The following is a 3999-nucleotide window of genomic DNA, read 5'->3' as shown; positions in this document are numbered from 1 at the left end:
GACGAGCCCCGCCTGCCCGCGGTGCTGGGGGTCCGTGGGCTCGCAGCATCCTGCCGCCGGCTTGCGTCACCCCATCCCGAAGCGAAGCGAAGCGGGGTGTCCTGTGGCGCCCCCTGCTCCCCCACCCCGCGGAGAGAGCCCCCAGAGCAGCCGTGCCCAGGCTCCGCTGCCCTGAGTTCTGTCCGGCCCCTGGGGCTGGGAGAGCCGCTCGGGCACGGAGAGAGAGGGCGCAGCGCCAGCAGCGGGGGCGGCCCCGGGGTCCCCCATCCGCAGCCCCCCGAGCATGGGTAGCTCGGAGCAGCACCCCTGGGACCGCCTGCGCGGGGGGATGATGTGTGCGGGTGTGTGATGTGCAAACACACACCTGGACACGCGACAGTGAAACGCTGTAGCCTGCTGGAAGCTTACAGCTGAGCCGGCTGTAGAGTGTGTTTGGTACGTGTGTTGTGGCTATTATAGATGTGTGATATCTAATAGTTGTTATTTAATGCGATAGCTACATGTAAATTTAAAATAAATGTAAGTACATGCATACACATAAAGACCTAGCTATATATTTAAAATATTGACATAAGCATATGAAAATTCAAGAGCAATACATGTGTATAGGTGGGTGGGTGTGCGAGCAGGGCTAGGCAGCGAGGGCACTGACCTCGCCCCGGCTGTGTGGCTGGGAGCAGCACAGGGATCCAGCACCAATCCCCAGCCACAGAGAGCCAGGGCTGCCAGGGAGGGCTCCTCTCCCTCCCCTCCAAAGACAGGCCAGGGAATGGAACACACACGTGGAAATACATGCAGGTATATTTATGTGAATAGATTGTGTGGGGGAGGCTGCCTGTGTGTGTGTGAGAGAAACACAGAGAACGGGAGAAAATGGCCCCAAAACACAAACACACACACACTGTCCCCATATGAACACACACAATTATATGGACACAGACAGTGAGCTTTGCTCACACACAGCTCTGTCACACACACATAACATACACACATGCAGAGTGTGAGGTTCACAGGCAGCTCTCTCCTGCTATATATACACACACTGGCATGGACAGAAATGGGGGATGAGAGAATGAGTGTGCTGTTCAAACATTCTCACTGTGCACATGCAGATATAGATGCATAATGTATGCAATATATACTGATGTGGGATAAGCTCTCTTTTCTCCCAACCTCTCTGTATGCACACGAATACATGCACACTATTCTCTCACAATATATACATCCTTATAAGAATGGAGACACAGACACAATGAGAGCTGTTCACACACATTATTCTCTCTTGCTGTCTATAGATACATGTGCATATATACTTGAGGAAAAGAGAAAAATCTATTGTCTTACACACACACATTTTCTATCACTCTCTCTCTCCCTGCCCTATATAATTGTATAATCTCTGTATAATTCTTTATAGAGAGCAAGTGAGAGTTTTTCTAACACACACAGTACTGGCTCTGTATAGATGCATGTGTGTACACATGTACAGCGAGTGTTCACTCATAATAATCTATATATGAATTTATACAAATGTAACTAGAGAAAGCATTGCTTATACATGTTCTTTGTTCATATATATGCGTATATACCTATATACTGAGCTGTTTTCACATGACAGTCCTTTCTGTTCCTGTGTAGATATGTGTATATGTATATATAGATGCATACTCTTATCTACACAGTTGTTCACACATGATTCTAGCAGAACATACAGAGTTAGGAGAGAGCTGTTCACACACACAGTTCTCTTGCTATTACACATGTGTGTATACATGGGGGGGAGAGCTGTTCACACATGTGATTTGCTCACTGTATGGGTATACATACATTTATTTAGGGAGATAGCTGTGACATATACATATATACACTTCTATATGTAGAGAGAGCCTGTTTTCTCACATAATTCTCTACATATTTATACATACATGTATAATTAGGGAAACAGCTGTTTGCATGCACACAATTCTCTTTTGTTATATATAAATAAATGCACATACACACACGAAGATCTTCACACAGCAATAGTCTGTGTGAATAGCTCACACTAACCACAGTCTCTGTTCACACATATCCTCTCTCTTGCTGTATCTATATATTTAGACATATATAAATAACAAAATGAGTGAGAGCAATTCATACACACAAACACAGTTTCCATGACTCTCTCTCTCTTCAAACCTCCCCTCCATATATACTCCCTGGGATGCATAAATGCATGCATATCTATGTCTATATGTTGATATATTCTCTCTTCATATGTACACACATGAGTAGAGACAGTAAAAGCCATTCTCACACACAGTACTCTCTCTTGCCTTATATGTGAGTATACAGATGCACATGTACATATATATACATACATGCACAGTGAGCTTGTGAGTTGCCCAGTCTTTCTCTTGCTACACACATTTGTGCATGTATACATGCACTATTCACACACAGACAGAGCTTTCCCCATATCACCAGCCACACATTTATTTAAACATTTACTTACACATGTAACTAATTGTGTGTGCATCTATTTTCTACTGTTTTCCTTTTCCCCCCAAGAAGGAAAGACCTACACAGAGCATGGTAAATATACCCTCATGACATCCCTCCCACTGTAAAAATGCATGTGGGGTATTTATGTGTGTGTGAGGCTGTTGTTTCTCCCACCCTCTCTTCTGCCCCCATATATAATATCTGGGATGCATATACAAGGTGTGTGTGTATGTATTGATCTGGACATATATTCTCTGTCTGCATGCATGTATATATGGAGAGCAAGCACAAGGGAGCCAGTCATTCTCCCTCCCAACTCACACACAAATGTTCCCATATCCACCTCTACATCCAGTTTATTTAGATATATATATTTATGTGTCTGTGTTTTCTTTAATTTTCTTTCTGTGTCCCTCCCCCTCCTCTTTCTCAAAGAAATATAAAAATAGCTAAACTACACACAGAGAGCTGCATGTAAATGACCCTTTTATATAAAAACTAGTCAGAAATAATGAAATAATATATAACTATAGAAAAATATTTAAATATAGACACAGAGAAGTGTATAAATAGTAAGAAAATTCTCTGTGTGTAGACAAAGAGAAAAAAACACACACCCATAAAAATAAAAGCATATATGTATAAAATAATTTAAAATTAGTCTGAATGTGTGTGATCATCTCTGTCCATGTATGGGGGCAGTAACTAATACACAGACATACACACCTTTGTATATTTGTATATCCATGTAATTAACATTTAAATTTTCTTACATAAATAAAGAATATATGGGTGTAGCCCTATCTATGTGTGAGATAATTTTTTTCTCCTTCTGTGAGTATATATACGTATGAATATGAAGAAATACTTTATGCTATATGTGTGTACATAGTTAAGGCTGCAGCCACATGTCTCATAGTTACAGGTTCCTGTTTGACTTGTGCTCTGTCTCTGAGCCTTGGGAGATTTGCCTGTGTAACACAGGCACAAACACACACACACAACATGGTGCCTGCGCTTCTTTGTGCTCTCGTGCTTGCCCTGCTGATTTGTTCTCCAAAAGATGTGTCCTGGTAAATAAATACAGACACATGTTCCTGCTGGTGTAAATGGTTTGAGTATGTAAACAGCAAACACACCTAAAAACATTTGTTGTACCTATAGAAACCAGAGCGTGTTTTTGTGTTTGTATCACGTATTTCCCTGCGGGCCCCGGGCTGTGCCGGGCGGGGGTCCCTGCACACCTGGGGCTGGTGGCAGTGGCAGCTGTTTGGGGCCCCAGGTGTGCAGGGATGGGGCTGGCACCGAGCCCACCGCAGTGGCTGCAGGTGCTGGGCTGGCAGGAGGGCTCCTGCCGGGGCTCAGGGCAGGCTGCAGTGCCGGACAGCTCCAGCCACGAAGCCCAGCCAGGTGCCACTGCCAAGGCTTGCTGGAACGTTCCCACCCTGGCCTTCGCAGCTCAGCCTCTGTGCCGCCTTCCACGTGCCAGCGCCAGCAGGCTGCCTGGAATTCCTT

Source organism: Cyanistes caeruleus, chromosome 11, assembly GCF_971803275.1.
Source record: "Cyanistes caeruleus chromosome 11, bCyaCae1.hap1.1, whole genome shotgun sequence".
Taxonomy (NCBI): Eukaryota; Metazoa; Chordata; class Aves; order Passeriformes; family Paridae; genus Cyanistes; species Cyanistes caeruleus.
This window is presented reverse-complemented; position numbering follows the sequence as displayed.